The sequence below is a fragment of the Bos grunniens genome, chromosome 25, assembly GCF_055505025.1.
Source record: "Bos grunniens cultivar Pamir isolate PY7600 chromosome 25, Bosgru_T2T1.0, whole genome shotgun sequence".
Classification (NCBI taxonomy): Eukaryota; Metazoa; Chordata; class Mammalia; order Artiodactyla; family Bovidae; genus Bos; species Bos grunniens.
The window spans coordinates 12,604,353-12,625,806 of record NC_141189.1 but is presented as its reverse complement, the minus strand read 5'-3'; the positions used below and the strand labels follow the sequence as shown (position 1 = coordinate 12,625,806).

Sequence of the window (21,454 nt, the reverse complement as noted above, 5' to 3'; positions counted from 1 at the left end):
CTGGCACAGCTCTCACCATGAGTGCTCCCTTCAAAAAATAAGTTTCAAAGGCTCTCCACTTCCTACCCATCTCTTTCGGTCTTTACGGCTTGGCATGCTCACGCCCTGGTCTACCCTTCAACCCACTCTACCTCAACAGGAACCACATCCCATGCCGAATCCTGATTGCTCACATCTTCCCATGCAAGCTTTTCACTTCCTTGTCTCCTAACCTGTTCAAGCTGTTTCCTGTGCCCTGAGTGTTCTGCCTTATTCACTTCCAGCAGACACTGGGAGGTGCGGGACCTGCAGGCAGAAGGACCACCTGGGTGGGGACAATGCACCGTCGTACATCTTGGAATGGAAATCCAACGCACAAAGAAGGGAGACCTACACTGACACAAAAGAAATGCTCCTTTATTCTTCAAGATGACATTCTGAAACATGAATTTACCCAAGGTTGCTCAACAACACAGAAAGAGCTGCTGATAATCAGACCTATTTGAGCCCCAATCCAGGATTCTTTCAACCTCATCCTATTTGCTATCATTGTGGTTAAAGCCGATATAGGGAGCTACCCCAAGTCATGGTTACTTTTCAACCTGTGAAGATAAATCAGAGTTGACTTATTTGTATTCCTTGCATAGTAGGGCTTGTGACCAAAAGCTCATTTTGCCCACTGGGTGCTGAAGGCTAGGAGCACTATTTACAGCGATGGAAGTTTCAGGAGCCCTCCATCAGCTCCCACTTTCCTTACCACCTGGAGTACATGACTCCTTCTGATCTGCTCTCTGTACAGCTTACTGAGTGATACCACACACACTACACGCATCTTTGCATCCAACTGGCTAAATAATGATGTAGAATGAAAGAAGATAAAAAAATAATACACATTATATAATACTCTAAACATGTGATCTAAATGACAGAAAGTAAATTTAGCGTAATTGCAGAATATATAGAATATATAATTACAACATATTATATATAGTTGAAGATCGTTGTACAAAAATTAATTGTACTAGCCAATTATAATAGAAACAATGAAACTGAATTGAAATTTTAAAAGTTGGGTCTGTTACAATAATTTCCCCAAAATGAAATATTTAGGGATGATTCTGACAAAAAACCTAAAGATCCATGCATTGAAAAATATAAAATATTCTTAAGAAAAATTAAAGACAACCTAATAAATGGAACAATACTTTATTCATGGGTTGTAACACAACAACATGGACAAAACTCTAAATAATTATGTAGAAAACATGTAATCTATAGTGACAGGAAGGAGGTCAGTAGCTGCTGTGGCGGTGGGTGGGATTGATGGAATGAAGGGGAGGAAGTGACAAGCAAGGGGTATTAGGAAACTCTACAGTGACAGGTATGTTCACTAGCCTGGTTGTAATGGTGATATGATGGATGGTACATACATCAAAACTTACCAAAGTGTACACGTACGTGTAGTTTTTGGTACATCAATTACACTAAATAAAGCTGTTTTTTAAAAAAATTAAATGTTGATAACGTTTCTTTTATGACTTCTTCCTTTAAATGGCTTTCTCAATTAACTAACTACATATGTCACTGGTTAACAGGGCTCTTCCTCTGTGTGTAACGTAAATGGCCTGAGAGTGGAGAGCAATCATCATTTAGAGCTAAAACAAACCCTGGAATTATCTAACATGATTTATAGATTAAAGAGCTGAGGTTGAAGAGAGTTCAGTGAGGTCACCAAGGCCATACAGGTGGTTGAAGAGCAGAGTTGGGTACACATTCCCAGCATCTCTGACTTCTGATGGCTCCCTGAACCCATATCTGTATTCCTCTACAAAGTCTGGCAACCAGTGATCATTCTAGAAGCAATCCTCAATGAAGCAAAGTTGTCTAACTAAAATCCTATCTACATGAAGAACATGGCACCTAAAAGATGACCGGCTATGAATATGCCAAGAGTGCTCCCACCAGGACACAACCATGTTGGCACCTTGATCTTGGAATTCCCGGCCTTCAGAACTGTGAGAAATAAATTTCTGTTGTTTATAAGCCACTCTGTCTGTGGTATTTGCAGCCTGAACAGACTAAGACATACAAAGTAATGGAAAAAAATCTATTTGGCTAATTTGAGATCATTATATCAGCAAAGAGTGAGAAATTATACACAGAATACATGAGAATGGATAAAGTGAAATGATTGTGAATAAAAATATTACATTTGCTATGCCCAATTCCATCATATAATAAAATACATGTTGGCAACTTTGCCTTAGGGGAAAAAAAGAACGTGGCAGCTGACTGCTGGGACCACTTGAATGTGATAAGCTCATCCACGGGACCAGGGGTACAAACCTTTTTATACTCTGCTCAGCTACACTCTCTGGTCCACAAACCTAAGATCCCTCCATTTCTTTCCGTTACCAGTAGGATGGCCTACTAATGACGACAGTGTTTCTGGTTAAACTTCATAATGGGTAGAGGCTGGCAAGGACGGAGAAATGGAGCACAGATGTTGAAGACAGACAGCTTTGGGGTCAAATCTCCTTTTTTTTTTTTTCTTTCATTTAAGATCCAAGCAAACTTGGGTCAAGCTAACCTCCCTGAACTTACTCTTCTTTAAAGGTGAGATAATACTCATTGAGTCATGAGGGATTATTAAGTGAAAGCATACGGCATCAGTCGGACATGCAATACATGTGTTCAACCAGTGGCAGCTTCCAGGTAGTGAACACTGTGCAGTCTTAGAATCGTGATTTGCCAGTGATTACCACGACCCCTTTACCACCCTGGGCTGTATGAGAACTCCGTTCCCACTCTCTCTCCTATGGTCCTCACCACGCCTTCCCCACCACTCCTGTTAATATTCTCTATGCTACTGAGAATCACTGTTTTATCTAATGGGCCACAGCGATTGCTGGGAGTCTGCCTTATCCCTTAGAACCTCAGACCATAGATTATCTTTCATTCACCTCATTTCTTGCTGCCATCTAGTCCTTCCATGGATAAACTGAAGACTAAGTCAGCAAAATTCAAATGAGTGACTGAGAGTATAGGGGACCCGGCAGCTTAGCTCATTTGTAAACAGCCTGGGCATTCAACTTCAAACGCTTAGGTTCACGTCTTAGCTCCATCAAGGGACAAAAACCCGCATGCATCAGTCTCCTCATCTTTAAAATGGGCACTACCTCAAAAGGTTGCTGTAAGAGTGACACAAGACCATGCAAAGTTGCTGGCACACAGGAAAACTCAGAACAAGGTCTGGCAATTATTATTATTAACTGATTCTGTAGGGACAGGGGAAGAAATGAAGAGGCCTAGGTAAGGTGAATTCTTGAGGGAACAGAAAATAGCCAGCCTTTCAAAACAACTGGTAAAACCTCCAGGGAGACAGGTAGCAATAACAACCATTAAGGCTGTTTGTGAAGCCGCTTTCAAAGAGGGAGCTCTAGTGGAAGCCTGGATGAATAGAAAGGGTTCCCAACCCTTGCTTTCTTTTTGCCACAAAGATGTCAAGGTGAATGAAGAAGATGCTTCAAGCTGCTGCATGCCATGAGGTGTCAATGGCTTACCCTCTGTCTGGGTTTTGATAAAAGACAGCCTGAGTGCAAGGAAAAAAGGGGGAAAGTGAAGAAGAAAAAAAGACAAATTGGATGCTCGACAAGCTGGCTTTCAAAGGAGACAGGTATTAAAGTTTAGAAGCGGGATGCTGGACTCCACGTTACAGAAAATGAATGACTTCAAATGCAGAACATATTAGTCGCACGCCTTGGCACAGGCGACTGGTTAAGAGCAAGAAAGCAAAAGAAGAGCACACAGAGTCCCTCTTGTGTAATCAGGCTGCGTTATCCACTCCATGAGGACAGAGAACAAGATCAAGGAAGAGGTGTTGTGGGACAGAACCTGCCCCAGATGATGAGGAGCCAATGCAGAGAGTGGGCCCAGGCTTTCTCTGCGGCTCTGTAACACCCCTTTGCAAGCCAGTCTACTTTCCGTGACCCCCAGAAAGTACCAGGGAAAGACTGTGTTCATGCCTCAGGACAAACCAGCCCACGGGGCAGATGGCACCCCTCAAAAGCTGCACTCTGGTGAGGACGGCTGGTGAACCCAACAACCGCCCCCCCACCGCCCTGCTCTTCCAAGCCGGCACACATGTGCTGGGAATCTCCTGAAAACAAGTTCCCCAGGAAGACATATGGTGCTTACTTGCTAGGAAAGAGTGCTAACAAGACAAACTGAGAAGGAACAAGGGAGAAAGCTGACTGAGTTTTTCAGTCCCACGAAGAGGTGAGATCTGGGCAGGAGGACTTGACGGCGCTGCCGGGAGAAGGCCTGGCTCAGACGGAGGAGCTTTGAGTTCTGTCCTGGGCTCCTCCCTGCAGGCGGACAAGCAAACAGTACACCCTCAGGTCAGGAGCTGGAGGGGTCACTGGCCCTGGGCAAGCGGGGGCTCTCTGAAGTTTCATATCCTTAGGGGTAAAGAAGGGCCTCAGTGGAAATCCTCTTTAAGCTTGACTCCATGAAAAAACACTCTCTACAGCTCTAAATCATCCAAGAATCCAGTCCCTTTCTGATCCCAACTGAAAATAGGAAAATGAAAACCTCACATTGCCGAGTGTGTTGAGGGGGCCACGGGGATCTGGAGATTTATGGGAGACAGTGGGGTGCAATGGCAAGAACGTCCCAGTGGCCCATTGAAGCCCGTCTTAAGGACCGGCTATGGTTAGCAGGCGGAGGCAGGCTGAGTATGCATCAGTTGGTTTTCAAAATATGTTATTTACAATACGCAGCAGATGTTCTTTGAATTCTAATGTGAAAATACAGGCTTTTTATTTTTCACTGACAGACTAAAAAGTACACTTAATATAATAATCTTGCAAAGTCCAAAGATTACCTCACAGTTTGGAAACTACTATGTTGAGTCATTAGTCCCATTACTCAGTATTTTCAAAACTCACCAGATAAATACGGTATGCTGAGACTTCCTGGTAACGACCTTCTATTTTTCGCAAGGAAGAACACAGCAAGGCTTCCCAGAAGCCTCAATTAAATCTGGAAAATGTTTCTAAAATATTCTGAAGCACAACACATGCACACATGCTGAAGTGTTTCTGGAGATCTTTGCTGGCAGATGAGTTTCTCCTGTCATTCGTTCTTTAAAAAAAAAAAAAAATACTGAGTGCCTCCAAGGGGCTGGGAAATACACCAGGCTAAGAGAACACAGAGACAGGAGCATGAAACAGTTCCTGCCCGCAAGGACATTCCTGTCTACATGGAGGAAGAGCCGAGTAAATGCACACATACAAAGCTCTGGGGATGATAAGCTCTATACCCTGCTTGGCCAAGGATACCAGGAGTGAGGAGGGTACGTGAGCCCTTATGAAGGTGATCAGGCAATTAATCAGATCATGGGTGAGTAAGAACTTGCCAGAGGAAGCTTGTTACAGAAGGCAGGAAGCGCCGGGTGGAGCCCCACATGGCTGGGAGGAACAGGGACCCAGTGAGGAGCCCTCAGGGACTGGCAAGGGAGGGAGGGGGCACAGGTGGCTGGAGAAAATCTGAGTGGCAGTACAATATACATGGAAGACTTCCCTAGTGATCCCAGTGGTTAAGAATCTGCCTTCCAATTCAGGGTATGTGGGTTTGATCCCTGGGCAGGGAACTTAAGAGCCCACATGCATGTAACTACTGACTTCAAGGACTCCGGAGCCTGCAGCCTGTGTGCCACAAGTAGGGAGTCCACTGCACAACTAAGACCTGACACAGCCAAATAAATATTTAAAATAAACAAGTATTCACGGCAAGTAGATGGGGAAAGGTGGAAACAGTGACAGGCTTTATTTTCTTGGGCTCTAAGATCACTGCGGACGGTGACTGCAGCCACAAAATTAAAAGAGTCATAGTTTTTCCTGATCCCTGGAAGAAAAGCTATGATAGACATAGACAGCATATTAAAAAGCAGAGACATCACTTTACAACAAAGGTCCATAAAGTCAAAGCTATGGTTTTTCCAGTAGTCATCTATGGATGTGAGAATTGGACCATAAAGAAGGCTGAGTGCCAAAGAACAGATGCCTTCAAATTGTGGTGTTGGAGAAGACTCTTGAGAGTCCCTTGGACTACAAGGAGATAAAATCAGTCCTAAAGAAAATCAACCCTGAATATTCACTGGAAGGACGGATGCTGAAGCTGAAGTTCCAATACTTGGGCCACCCGATGTGAAGAGCTGATTCACTGGAAAAGACCCTGATGCTGGGAAAGACTGAAGGCAGGAGGAGAAGGGGACGACAGAGGATGAAATGGTTGGATGGCATCACAGACTCAATGGACATGAGTTTGAGCAAGCTCCAGGAGTTGGTGATGGACAGGGAAGCTTGGGGTGCTGCAGTCCCTGGGGTCGCAAAGAGTTCGACACGACTTACTCACTGAACAACATGGAAAAGGAATTCGGGCTCTGGAATCTACACAAGTTCCCTCTAGCTTCCCACTGTGGGCAATTTGCTGCTATTTCTTTCTCCCCTCAGAAAAAAAAGATAGGAAAGATGCAAGTTTGCTGTGAAGGGAGAGCACATGACAATGTCTGGCACACAGTAGGTGTTCAACTGCTTCCCCCCTTAGTGTTCTCAGAGCTCTGCAATGCAAATGCTTCCTGGCAAATTATTCTTCCTGGTCTCAGCTGGAAGAATAAATTATAGCTAGGGTTGACTCCTCTTCTAGAAATTGTTCAACTGACACCCTGTGATGGTGATTCTGCACATTTTTCAATAAATACCCTCTCACTGTGAGGGTCTGAATGCTACAAAAGGTTGTGTTTGTATAAAATATTTAAATGTGGGGACGTTTTGGTATGAGTTCCCTTGGCACTTCATTTGTATATAAACCGAGGAGCTCATTCATTCATAATTACAACCAATACACTTGGAGCATCTAAGGCAGTGGAAGGTGCTGGACTGGTTTCTAGTCACCAGAGCTGCCCTCAAAGTGTCCTCACCAAATAGTGTGGGAAAGAGACCAGCAAACACACACACACAGCATATCTGCTGATGTCACGACAGGGAACTCTTTCTAGTCAGTGGTTCTCAGCCTTCACTGCAAATCCAAATAACTGAGGAGCTTTTGAAGATGGTAGTGATGTTTAGACCCCGACTCCAGAAATTATGGTTCAACTTGACTGGACGGTGGCCCGTGCATGTGGAATTTAAGGCTCCTTGGATTGATCTCAGTGTGCAGACAGGTTGTGATCCATTGTCCAGAGTATACAGTTTCTTTCTTAGTTGCCATGAGCCCAGATATAATGGTTCTCAAATTCTGGAGGGTATGAAGAATCACCCCAAGGTCCAGGTTCCTTGAAGTAGGACAATGGGCCTGGCTTTTGTATGTTGCTAAGTGTCCCAGGGGATTCTGAATCCCAGGACAGTTGGGACAAACACCGCTCCACCAAATAATACAACCTGGCTGCATCGTATAGAACGGGGTGAATTGGGGCATCTGACTTGTTTCAGAAACAGGTCTCAGAGGAGAGGAATTCCCTAAAATATTCCCATCTTGTCTTTGCGGGTCCCTTCTTAGCATGGTAGCAGTGATACCTATGTGCCTGAGTTTGACAGAATGTCTGCATCTTGAAACTTCTCCAAGTTGCTTTCCTTTAAGGCAGAGTTCCAAAGAATAGCAAGGAGAGATAAGAAAGCCTTCCTCGGTGATCAGTGCAAAGAAATACAGGAAAACAACAGAATGGGAAAGTCTAGAGATCTCTTCAAGAAAATCAGAAATACCAAGGGAACATTTCATGCAAAGATGGGCTCGATAAAGGACAGAAATGGTATGGACCTAACAGAAGCAGAAGATATTAAGAAGAGATGGCAAGAATACACAGAAGAACTATACAAAAAAGATCTTCACGACCCAGATTATCACGATGGTGTGATCACCAACCTTGAGCCAGACATTCTGGAATGCAAAGGCAAGTGGGCCTTAGGAAGCACCACTATGAACAAAGCTAGTGGAAGTGATGGAATTCCAGTTGAGCTATTTCAAATCCTAAAAGATGATGCTATCAAAGTGCTACACTCAATATGCCAGCAAATCTGTAAAACTCAGCAGTGGCCACAGGACTGGAAAAGGTCGGTTTTCATTTCAATCCCAAAGAAAGGCAATGCCAAAGAATGCTCAAACTACTGCACAATTGCACTCATCTCACACACTAGTAAAGTAATGCTCAAAATTCTCCAAGCCAGGCTTCAGCAATATGTGAACTGTGAACTTCCAGATGTTCAAGCTGGTTTTAGAAAAGGCAGAGGAACCAGAGATCAAATTGCCAACATCCGCTGGATCATAGAAAAAGCAAGAGAGTTCCAGAAAAATATCTACTTCTGCTTTATTGACTATGCCAAAGCCTTTGACTGTGTGGACCACAACAAACTCTGTAAAAGTCTTACAGAGATGGGAATACCAGACCACCTTACCTGCCTCTTAAGAAATCTATATGCAGGTTAGGAAGCAACAGTTAGAACTGGACATGGAACAACAGACTGGTTCCAAATATGGAAAGGAGTACGTCAAGGCTGTATAATCACCCTGCTTATTTAACTTATATGCAGAGTACATCATGAGAAATGCTGGGCTGGATGAAGCACAAGCTGGAATCAAGATTGCCAGGAGAAGTATCAATAACCTCAGATATGCAGATGACACCACCCTTAAGGCAGAAAGCGAAGAAGAACTAAAGAGCCTCTTGAGGAAAGTGAAAGAGGAGAGTGAAAAGGTTGGCTTAAAGCTCAACATTCAGAAAACTAAAATCATGGCATTTGGTCCCATCACTTCATGGCAAATAGATGGGGAAACAGTGGAAACAGTGACAGACTATTTTTTGGGCTTCAAAATCACTGCAGATAGTGACTGCAGCCATGAAATTAAAAGACGCTTGCTCCTTGGAAGAAAAGTTATGCCCAACCTAGACAGCATATTAAAAAGCAGAGACATTACTTTACCAACAAAGATCCGTGTAGTCAAAGCTATGGTTTTTCCAGTAGTCATATATGGATGTGAGAGTTGGACTATAAAGAAAGCTGATCACCAAAGAATTGATGCTTTTGAACTGTGGTGTTGGAAAAGACTATTGAGAGTCCCTTGGGCTGCAAGGAGATCAAACCAGTCCACCCTAAAGGAGATCTGTCCTGAATATTCATTGGAAGGACTGATGTTGAAGCTGAAACTCCAATACTTTGGCCACCTGATGTGAAGAACTGAATCATCTGAAGAGAGCCTGATGCTGGGAAAGATTGAAGGCTGGAGGAGAAGGGGATGACAGAGGACGAGATGGTTGAATGGCATCACTGACTCAATGCACATGAGTTTGAGTAAACTCTGGGACTTGGTGATGGACAGGGAGGCCTGGTGTGCTGCAGTCCACGGGGTTGCAAAGAGCTGGACATGACTGAGCGACTGAACTCTTCTCACTACAGTAATTACATGCTTCAAGTCCTTGCAAAAGTGCTAAGTGTTTTCCTGTGGATTCTCAGATTTTATTGTCAAAGTCATCCTAGGTCACCTAGAGCAGGGGTCACTACTTTTCTTTTACAGATGAGGGAGGAGGCCCAGGCACTTGTCCAGAGACCCGTGGTTGATTGAGAGTGGACTGAGTGCTGGAACCAAGGTTTGCTGACTTCTAACTTTGACGTTCTCTCAGTATGTCAGTGTTTCTCAAAATGTAGTCCTGTAACGGCAGCCTCAGCACTCCCTGGAAACTTGTCAAAAGGCAAATTCTTGGGCTCCACCCCCGATCTACTGAACCAGAAACTCCTGAGATGGGGCCTAGCACGTGCTTCAACAAGCCCTGCAGGGCACTCTGATGCTCCATTCCATTTCGCTATGCTGACTCTTCAGAACATGTTTTGCATCCAGCTACAAAGCTACTGGTATCTCCATGACTGCACAACACAAGTAAGGATTCTGTCCTTTAGTGCAGGTGTCCCTAACCTCTGGGACCTAACGCCTGATGGTCTGAGGTGGAGCTGACGTAGTAATAATAGAAATAAAGTGCACAATAAATGTAGGGTACTTGAATCACCCGTCACTCCATACTGGTCCATGGAAGAACTGTCTTCCATGAAACTGGTTCCCGGTGCCAAAAAGGTCCGGGACTGCTGCTTTATAGTTCATTCATGAGTTACAGGAACACTGAAAGGTAGGGGAAATTTGTGAGCTGGTGTGGACTCGTGAATGAATTCATAAGCAATGAGAAAGCACATGCCCTCCTTTACCCCTTATTCTCCTGAGAAAGATTAGATGGTGATAGCTGAGATGTAGCATCATCTAAAATATGCATGTCTGTGTCTGCATTCTCCCAGATAGGTTTCAGAAAAATTCTCTTAATTTGCAGGCAGTGAAGACTTGATGAATAATTCTAGTCTTTTCAACATTGCACCCATAATTTTTTGCACTGAAAAAGTTACTGTGAAATAGAAAATGAAGTCTTTCACTGGTACCAGCCAAACCTACAAAGTGGCTCCTTTATGATGAATTCATGAAAAATTTAATGTTATGAGAGGAGAGGAGGGTATTTACAGTATCTGAGCTTCGTGAAGTAGAACAGGGAGCCAAAGTATGATTTCTTCTTGGCTCCCAAGGCACATGGCACACAAAATGTTTCTATAAAGAAAGAAAAAAAAGGCAGATTTGGTTCTGAGTTCAGTGAAATATCATCATTTCCATTTGGCTGTTTTGTCGCAGTTGCCTTTTTAGGCAAGTCCCCATTTCAAGGAAAAGTTTGGAGCTCATTAGAGTCACCGACCTCCTTCCAACAGACTATGCCATTCTGAGAGAATGCTGGGCTTGCCTGCCATGTCCATGACACCAGACAGGTGCATGGAGCTGCCAGACTGGGCTGGCTACATGTGATGCTGGCATCTGTGAGATTTTCTGCAAACTTCATTTCTTCCTGGGTTGGCAGCTATAGGCACTAAACAATTGCGTGAAAATGTGTTTTTTATGTTCCCACCTGCAGACAATCCACTGACAGTTATATAGAGTGGCTGGGGTAAGCTAGGGTCCCCATTGTACGAAAGATTTAGGATCTGAATGGTGGATCATCCCACACCCTAGCTACATTTGTTTAAAGCTAAGTTCTAAAGAAAGTCAGATATCAAAACTTAAGATTCTAGAGTATAGGAGCACAGTGCTAACCTAAAAAGGAATTGCAGAATTGCATAAGAAGAAGGGACCTTGGCTAAACTGAGCCTTTCAGCTGCTCATTGCAATGAAACATCCTACACCTGGTTGGCCAGCTTGCTGTCCCTGATCTCCTCTTAAACAATAGAGACAGTCAACACCTTCTTGGAATGGATCTGTTAAACGATTTTTCTCTATAGCTTAGCATAAATTGCCTGTATGTTTTCAGTCCTCTGAGGAAATAAAGAATAAAAAATAAGATTTAATCTTCTTTTACATGATAGCTCTTCAAATATTTACAGACCGTCTACATGTCCCTGTGTTTAGGTGCTGCCACTGTCTAATCACCTAACATTGGCTAAGTCATTAAAACTCCCCAGACCACAAGTTCTTCATTTATGAACTGCCAAGTATTACAATGATTTCTAACCCTACATAGATAGAGAGGGTCACGTAAGATGTGAAAGTACTATCAAATGGTATAAAATATTATGCAAATGTAAGACACCACAATGAAGATGATGACAGGTTTGCTACAATTCTCTCAAGCTTCCTTCATCTAAGTCTTGTACTTGGATTGACTGAAAATAATAGTTCAGAAACTACTGAGAACTCTCTTGACATTGACATAAAGCCTGTCATCCACGAGTTTAGTTTATATCTTCTATATTTTATAGAGGTTAAAAAATTCATTCACTCAAGAAATATTTATTCATAATACACTACACTTACAGTACTCTATCAGCTGTTATAGGAGTTACAACAATGAAATGCAAGGCTTCTATCTTGGAGGACTGGATAAGACAAGCACATAAATAAGTGAAACACAAGACAAAGTGCTACAAGTCCTTTCCCATCCCTTATATGTACACGCACGCACACACACACACACACATGGAATTCTGGAAATCCAAAGGGGAGAGAAATTCTATTACAAGAAGATTTCATGAAAGAGAACAGATTTGAAGGATGACAAGATTGCAACAGAAATGGCAGAAATAAAGAACATCATTTTAGATAAAAGATACAGAATAAGCAAGGGCTTAGAAATGAGAACTTGTGAAGGTAAAAGAAAGAATAATGAGTGTTTTGCTTAGACTAGAACATAGAGAACAGGAAGAAGAGTACAAAATACACTTGGAATGGAAGACAAGGTTCAGGTTGTAGACGGCCTCACAAGTTAGGTTAAGAGTATATTAATAGAATGTATTCAGTAGGATTAAAGGAAATTGAAAGACTGTTGCCTAAGGAAATGATATAATCAAGACTGTCAGGAGGTGGATTAGTATCTAGCAGCAATATGTATGATGGAGTGAGGCAGAGATAAAAGGGCCTGGTGATAGTTTTGATAAAAGACAATGAAGGCGTGGATCTGAACAACTGTGTTGACCAACAGGACAAGAGATGAAGAAATAAAGCCTAGATAGAACAAATGGGCTATTTTACACATGACAGCTGTCACCTACGGTGATCAAGGAGTTGAAAGAAAGAAGTCAAGCTTTCAATCCTGGGTCATACTCTGGCTAGAATTAGGGAAGACAGAAAGCCTGCCAGGGTATGAGTTCTGTTTTGAGCAATGAGTGTAAGAAGCTGGCAGGACATCCAAGTGGTGAAGACAGTTCTGGAAGTTATCCACACAGTTAGGAGCCAGATGGTGTTATGAGATTGGGAAGGGAAAAAGTAAGGAGACAGATATAAGGGGGGGCGTCCATATTTAGGAAGGCATTGAGCATTGGAGCCAAAGGTAGAAGAAGCCAAAGGAAAAAGAATGTTTCAAGATGGAGAGATAGGCAGTGTGGTTCTATGAACACTGATGATAGGAACCCAGAAAGGTTACTGGGCTTGGCAAATAAGATGACACCACAAACCACGAAGAGAGGAATTTCAGTCAAGGAATGAAGGCAGAATTATGAGTGCAAAAAGTCAGGTGGGAGTGGGTGGAAAAGAAGCATCAGCAGTGAGAGCAAACTGCACTTGCAAAAGGTTTGACAGCGAAGGGAGCGAGAAAAATACAATGGGAGCTTGAGAGGGCAGCAGGGTTGAAGCAATTTTTTTTTAAGTGTGAACTATTCAGTATTTTTATAGGTTGAAGAAAGAAAATGAAGATACTCGGAAGCTAAGTTCTGGAGGAACTGGAATAGAGGGCTCAATGGAGGGAAAGTGTGGACACTTCATTATTTAAATGAAAGAGAGGAGGAAACAGGAGAAAATCCTGGGTAAACCTGCGCAGAGGGATAGGAATACTGACAGCATTCATCCTACAGATAAGTTGGAGGTGACTTGATGTTTGAATCTATCAAGAATTTGAGGGTTGCTGAAATGATCGAAGAGAGGCGGAGAAGATAAGAGAATATGAGTTACTACCATAGGCGCTAATACTACGTGTGTGCATGCTAAATTGCTTCTGTCGTGTCCGACTCTTTGCAACCCCATCAACTGTAGCCCACAAGGCTTCTCTGTCCATGGGATTCTCTAGGCAAGAATACTGGAGTGGGTTGCCATTTCCTCCTCCAGGAGGTTTTACTGACCCAGGGGTCGAACCTGAGTTTCCTGTGGCTCCCGCATTGCAGGCGGATTCTTTACTGCTTGGGCCACCAAGGAAGCCCTCAAAAAGCAACTCATCCCCTTGAAACTGTGGCAGGACACGAACGTGCAATATTTTGATCTGAAGTCAGATGCCTTATCCAGTAGGCTAATACTACACAAGGAAGTAAAAGTTAGACTTGAGTGGTGTATTTCGAACCATAAAACATGTCAAACCCAGAAGCCATCACTGGAGAGTTAGAAAAATTTTCTTTGGAGATCCCTAAAAAAATAACTGGACTCATGTCCAGTCAGCTTTTAATATTTGAAAGGTTAAATATCCAGAGTAAGCAAATCCACAGAGATAGAAAGCAGATTAGTGGTTGCCAGGGGCTGGAGGTCAGAATGAGAGGGTATGGGGCTTCTTTCTGGTATGATGAAACTGTTCTGAAATTAAGAGAGTGGTGATGGTTGCACAATATACTAAAAGGTTGTAAATATACTAAAATATACTAAAATATACACTAACTTTAGGGGGCAAACTTTATGTGAATCATATCTCAACAAGGCTCTTTTATTTAAAAAAAATCAAGTCAGGTTGTACACTACATCCTCGTAACAGCACTGGGAATACAGTCAATAATATTGTAATAACTCTGTGTGGTGACAGATGGTAACTAGGTTCACAGTGGTCATCATTTCATAATGTATAAAACTATTAAGTCACTAAGCTGTACACCTAAAACTAATGTAATATTTTAAGTCAACTACAGTTCAATTAAAAAAAACTGAATCAATGTTGAATACCTGAAAGTAATATGATAAGTCAATTATCCATCAGTAAAAATCAATTCATTAAAAATTTAAAAAGTAAAGTCCTTTAGATTAAAAGAGCATTTCAGAGGTGAAACTGATGATGGATTTGCCCAAGGCAGCAGTAAGACTAGGGGAGATGCTGAGGTTTGCAGTGTCGTGTCCTTCCCAAACCAAAGCCCACAGGTTGGTAGGATACAGACCACGTAGGGAACATTTCAAAGGTATGAATTCCCAGGCTTCACTACAGACCTCGTAACCCAGAACATCTGGGGACAGAGCATCTAAGCCTGTTTTAAGGAAACTTTCTGTGTTGGCACATAGCTGTATCATGACTGACCACACTGTTGATCAGAAGCAAGAGCAAACAGTGAAACCGGGAAAGTGATGGCGGGGCCATGTCTAGGGTGTGGTGAGGTCCATGTCTCTCACAATTACCTTTCTCTGCCAGGCTATCAGAAACCCGGTGTTTCTTAACACTGGCTGCGACCGCTCACATTCCCAACAATCTTCTCCCTGGTCCTTAAAATTTAGAAGGTCCTTGATCTCACGAGTTTTCTGGTCTGCTTGAGGGAAATAAACTCTGTTGTAGCAAGAGAGGATTCAGATGCTACAGTGCTGATACTGTTTTAGCTGTCTGGCAGAATGAAAATGAAATAATACAATATTGTCACCCAGTTTTCATTTGGCAAGTCACACTGAAACATATCAGAGTTATGACTGCCTGGAAATCAAGAAGGTAAAGGAAAAGCCAACAACTCCACAGTGACCCAACAATGGCTTTTCTCTCCATAAATGAGCATCTTCCTTTCTTTATTTTTTGCACCCACCAGGAACCCAGAACTCAGCTAAGCAGCAATCCTCAAGAAGAATGCCACTTGGGGGAGACGCAGAAGGTAACTGATGCCTAAGTGCAGGGAGGGGAACCTGGTGACCAGTCTGCGCAGTGGCAGTGTAGGAATGCAGGCTATGGTTCACGAGAAACATGCACTGGGACTCCAGAAGACGACAAAGCTGATCATGACCTGTGTAAAGCGCTCTCTCACCCATCGAGTTTTTGGAATTTGGACAACAGTGTGGCAGGTACCCAAGACTGTGCCCACCTTTACCTGCTGTATCCCCCACGAGCTGGCAGTCACTTGTCCACCTTCCCCATGGGAAGCAGCCAGGCTGTGGGAGCCGAGTCCCATCACGCTCTGCCCAGGGATTTCATTAATATCTCATTCTCCTGCTGGCGTCCAGCAGGGGAAATGAATAGCAGCTTCTGTTCATGAGAAAGCTCAGAGTCCCCCATTTAGAGGCTTATCTGTCCTCTACCCAACACCACAGTGAACTCTAGCTCCCTTTCAAGCTCATATTAGTAGGCTAAAAAGGGGAGCTGTGACGTTTTCCACAGACGTCGCCAGGAGCGGCTTTTGCCAGTAGTACTGAGCACCAAGGCAGAAAGGAGAGACCTGGAAACTGAAGGCTCTTTTCCCTGCACAGACCATCTCTGGCAAGCTTGGCGCTGCGCACAGCTGCCTGGAGCTGAGCTGGAATGGCAGTCATCTTCGTGCGGCATGACAGGAGTGGTATTTTGCTGTAGGCCCAGTTTCTGCAAAGATGGCAGGAGGAGTGGCCTGTCACACAGAATTACTTCTCAGATCCCAATTATATGTTTCAAAAATATCACCTATTAAGACCCAAACACTTTGTTTGCTGGTTGCAGCCCTCCTGAACAGGTTACCATGGATTTATGCTGGCATAATGGGCCTGTGTGATGTATGCTCCCTGTCAGTGCTGAAACAACAGTCAGTGCATCTGAGCAGGCCCACCTGCCAAGCAATATGTTCTCAATCCCTCAGGCAGAGCGGTGCACCGCTCGGCTAAGAAAACGTCCCCCCACTGAGCAAATGGCAGAGCCTCGGAACGCGGGCGGCCGCCAGCGCGTGCGCACGGAAGGCCTCAGACACATGGCAGGAGGGGCAGCGGGGAGGGACAGTGAGGGTGCTCCCGTCAAGCTTCACTTCACAGTGACAGGCACACCGTCTCCTGGTTTTCCTTTCTTTTTCTTTTAATCTCCTAATGAACTAGCAGAGGCCACTAATCGCATACATCATTAATGCGAGGGACTGGAAGGTGGCTGAGGGATGTTGGGTAGGCTGGTGCCTAAAGCCAGAAATGGGAAAGAGACAGGCGTATGGGTAGGAGAAGTGGCTGGTCTCGTGGTGGTGAGGTGTTTAGAGTACAAAGGGACGGTCGGATGGAGATCCCACCTTGGGAGGAAAGGAAGGGGCAAACAGCAAGTCCTCTGGAGGCTGGCAGCGTGTTTCACTGCGCTGGCTGATCTGAGAGCTCCCCACCACCCTGCTGCTGCTTGTCTCATGGAGGGGACCCTCGACAGAGAGGCAGGCTTCACCCTTTCCATGGAAGATTAAAAAAAAAAAAACAGACTTTTGTCAAGCCCAGGCACTGGGGTTTTTGGCTGGGAACGCTCTGGCTAATTAGCGATAGCATGAGGTCTGTGCTGTGAAGAATGCCTCAGAGACGCAGAACAGATTCTGCTTTTAGCTTCTTGTAAGAGAGAGACTACGTTGAGCGCGCTGCTTTCTAAGCGAATAAGCTCTCTGCAGATTATGTAACAAGGAACAATGAATGGCTTTCTTGCAGGCGATGGGAGGCACAACGCTGTTCAAAGCAGTTAAAAAAAAAAAAAGGTGACAATTTTACTTGGGATTTTAGGTCAATCTTCTCTAACCTCTTTACAAGATCTTCAAACATTTTTTCAGATCCTGAACCACATGGAGTGGCATGTCACAGACAGTTCTTGTCAAGGGCCACGACAGAATGCTCACTTGCGTTTTACACGGGCTGTGTTAAGCACATGGGCCAGAACACATAACAACCTCTTCCCTGCACCTCCTAATAAATAAATGAAGGCAAGCTTAAAAACCACCACCACCACCACCAACAAAAACCAAGCCGTGATTGTTACATTATGGAAAAGCCAAACAATAAAATACCTTGTGGCCACTGAAAATTACACTTTGCTATTCTACCAAGTAACATTAAAAGAGCACCAGAATATATCGACAGGAAAAAAAAAGATGACAGAAAATTTGATTTCATTTGTGGGAACGTGTACAGACTTCATCAATGTTTGTATATCCGCACAGAGGGATGGAGAGATGCTCAAGGAAAAGCATAACTGGGTGAAAAGATTTTAGGTGTTTCTATACCTGAAAGTACCTGAAAATTTCTGTACCTGAAATTGTTCCTTGTTACATAATCTGCAGAGAGCTTATTTGCTTAGAAAGCAGCACATTCACTGTAGTCTCTCTCTTATGAGGAGCTAAAAGCAGGTTTCTGTACCTGAAAATTTTCCCCCAAGAAGGATGTGTCATTTTATGAAAATCCATCGAATCATTTTAATGAAAAGTAAGAATAACCATAATGCAACACAGTGAAAAATAAGTGCATTCAAAGGAGGGAAGAATCATGCTGATCAGATTGAGGAAGGTCTCTGAGATCAGGCGGTAAGTGAAATGCATGCAGAGGCTGAGGATGGGGGTGGACAGGTGATGGCTCCAGCTAGGAAATGCAGTGAGCGCCTGAAGAGTGACAGAGAATGGGGGACCGGCTAAGGCAGCAGCCAAGAACCCACTGTGGCTGCAGTGAAAGCAGGGACCTGTGGTGGGGATGGAAGAAGACTTGAGAAGGAGGTTGGAGCTATGCTTTCAACTGCCTTTGTTGACAAAGACTGTTGCCATTTAATTTGAAATGTGAACAAGATCCAAGGGTAATTTGTGTGTGTGCCTGTCTGTGTGAAGGTGTGGGTGTGAAGGGGTTGACAGAGGAAATAATTTTTAGGGAAATTAGTAATATTTAGGAAAGATCAGAGTTGGGGACAAGAGGAGATAGATGAGTTAGAAAAGTACTGAAACATTCCAAAGAGGAAGCAAAGTAACAACAAGATGCTGAACAGATATAAGAAAATAGCAATTTGGTAGAGCTTAGAGACGGAGAAGGCAATGGCAACCCACTCCAGTATTCTTGCCTGGAAAATCCCATGGACGGAGGGGCCTGGTGGGCTGCAGTCCATGGGGTCGCACAGAGTCGGACACGACTGAAGCAACTTAGCAGCAGCAGCAGCAGCAGAACTTAGGGAATTGAAATTGGTTGACCGAGAGGTTCAAGAAGAAGAGTCAAACAAACAAGGGCTTCCCTGGTGGTCAGTGGTTAAGATTCCACCTGATGAATGCAGGAAACATGGGTTTGATCTCTGCTCTGGGAAGATCCCACACGCCAGGGAGCAACACAGCTCACGCGCCACAACTCCTGAAGCCCGCACGCTCTAGAGTCTGTGCTCCCTCCCGGACAAGAGAAACCACTGCGATAAGAAGCCAGAGCAGTCTTTTGGACTCTGTGGGAGAGGGAGAGGGTGGAATGATTTGGGAGAATGGCATTGAAATATGTATAATATCATATATGAAACGAGTCGCCAGTCCAGGTTCGATGCACGATACAGGATGCTTGGGGCTGGTGCACTGGGATGACCCAGAGGGATGGTATGGGGAGGGAGGAGGGAGGAGGGTTCAGGATGGGGAACACATGTATACCTGTGGCGGGTTCATTTTGATATATGGCAAAACCAATACAATATTGTAAAGTTAAAAAATATACTAAAATTAAAAAAAAATAAAATAAAATTTCAAGAACAAAAAAAAAAAAAAGAAACCAGAGCACCACAACACAGGCCCCATCACCACAACTTGAGAAAGCCCGGGCACAGCAACAAAGACCCAGCACAGCCAGAAATTTAAAATCAATCAATCAATCTTAAAAAAAAAAAAAAGAGTCAAACTTTCTTCAGGCACAGGCAAGGCAGGAGGAGGAGGTGATCTGGAGAGAAGCTGAGATTATTGTCTCACTCAGCTTGCTGCTATGATGTGCAGGAGGCTTTAGGACAGTGAGCCTGGATTGGTAAGGACTCCGCATTCCAGAAATTACTACCTGGACTCCATGTGCACAGACATTCGTAGAAACTAAGTTCTGTGAGGAAAGATACTTAGTCTGTTTGGTTCAGTGCTGTACTTTCCTCCCATAAAACAGTGCTGGGCATATGGTAGGAACTCAAAAGTACTGACTGACTGAGTAGAGAAATATTAACATTGAAATTAATGAGTCAGTGAGAGAAAGCCAGCGAGAGCTGAAAACAGAGCCGTGGGGATGGATAGCAGGTGGGAGGAGGAGGAAGTCAGGATGACAAAAAAGGAAGGCGAGGCGCTTTAAGCTTGCCGTCCTGCCATCTGGTGAAGTTCTGTCTCTAAATTCCCGTGGATAATTTTCTACAATTTTCTGAGCCTCAGTTTTTTTAATCATATATAATGTTTAAATTAGGAGGGATGATGATCTTGAAGGCTCCATCCAGGTCTAGAATTCTATGACTTAATCATTGTTGGCTTATTTAACTTTTATTACTGAAATTTTCTTATATTTGTGTTAACCCCAGTGATTTGCAAAGTTTCCTGAAGGGATGGAAATGTCTCTCCCCTAAATTGCTTAATAGTGTAACTTTCTCATAAATCACTGTTCCAACAGATAAGCTTGATTTGACTGTGTCCTTCTGTGTACTGACGTATAATTTGTACACAGTGAAAGTGTAACGACCTTAAGTATACTGTTTGTTGAGTTTTCACAAATGTATGCACTTTTATCTGCCTTCTTCTTATCAAGGTTTAGGACATTTACATGTTGACTGCATTTTGATTTATTAATGTTTACATTATTGGGAGCCCAGTTGAGCCATCCTTATCCCCTTTCTCTATTTTACTGATATCTCATTGATACAACGGTTATGCAATCAGTCATTTTCAGATATATAAATCTGATTTTTTACAATATTATTTCTTTCACCTATTTTAGTATCCCCCCACCCCATGTAATAGACAATAAATTAAATTAAGAGCTCTGGACCAGATCAGACATTTCTTATGTAGTATCATTGCCAAGTTTTTTATTTAAAAGAGAAATCCTAAGCCTGAGAATTTCTCCATAAGAGGTATTTAACCTACAGTCTTCTATATGAAGTGAGTATTTGGACATTCTAGGAGAAAAATATTTAATTCATTCTGAGTCAAAGATAAATGTGTTTGATAGCATTTTTTTTTTTAACATGCTGTTATTTTTTTAGGCTAGTTTGGAATATTTCTTTGGTTGGGTCATGAGACTGTGGCTTTTGAATCATCTGAACCCAAACACCATTCGGCTGACTTTGGCTCCTTCCAGGAGGTAAGGAGAGCTCTGCTTCCTCCTGCTTTTCATCAGATACAATTTGATATTTACCCATTTCTGACACCTGGCTCGGGTGAAGCCCATGGGTGCCAGTTCAAGCTGGGCCACATCCCAGACCTTGATGGGTCCTCTGGATCTGACAAACTCAAGCTCAAATTCTGTGGGGTCACTTTGGCTTCGTTTCCCCCCACCTTTTATAAGAGGCAGGCTTCCCAGTCATAAACCCAAGCTGTGGACATGAGCCCTCCCCTGAGATCACAGCCACGGACGTGGGCCTGGCTCTGCCAGCAGAAAGGGGGGGACTGCTCTGTGGTTAGTGTTAGACGTCAATGCTGGAGGCTGGCTTCCAGGCAAAGTCTCCAACACTCAGATTCTTCTACAACAGAATAAAAAGCAACTCATGCAACTAAAATGACCAAGTCTGTCCTCCTAATACTTAAACAAGCAATTCCACCTGCACTGAATTTTAAGTACTTCTGGCCTCTATACGAGAAAATATTCCACACTGTGTATTAACTTTGGTTGATCCTGGAGCCACGTTAATCAGAAAAGAGGAGGGAATGTCATTTGTGCCAAATCCCAAGTCCTTGCTCAAGCCACTGAAACACTAAGTTTTCTAGCTCTGGATGCTGAGGAATTCCAAGAAAACTGTGCACAAATGAAGTCAATATATCAAATAATCAAGATAAATTTATTGAACTACTTCAGA

General features: G+C 43.4%; 1 protein-coding gene across 15 annotated transcripts in view; it reads right to left on the bottom strand.

Annotated features, from left to right (window-relative positions):
• Positions 1 to 21,454, bottom strand: part of AUTS2 (activator of transcription and developmental regulator AUTS2) — a 1,218,095-nt gene that overhangs the window by 407,875 nt on the left and 788,766 nt on the right. The window lies entirely within an intron of this gene.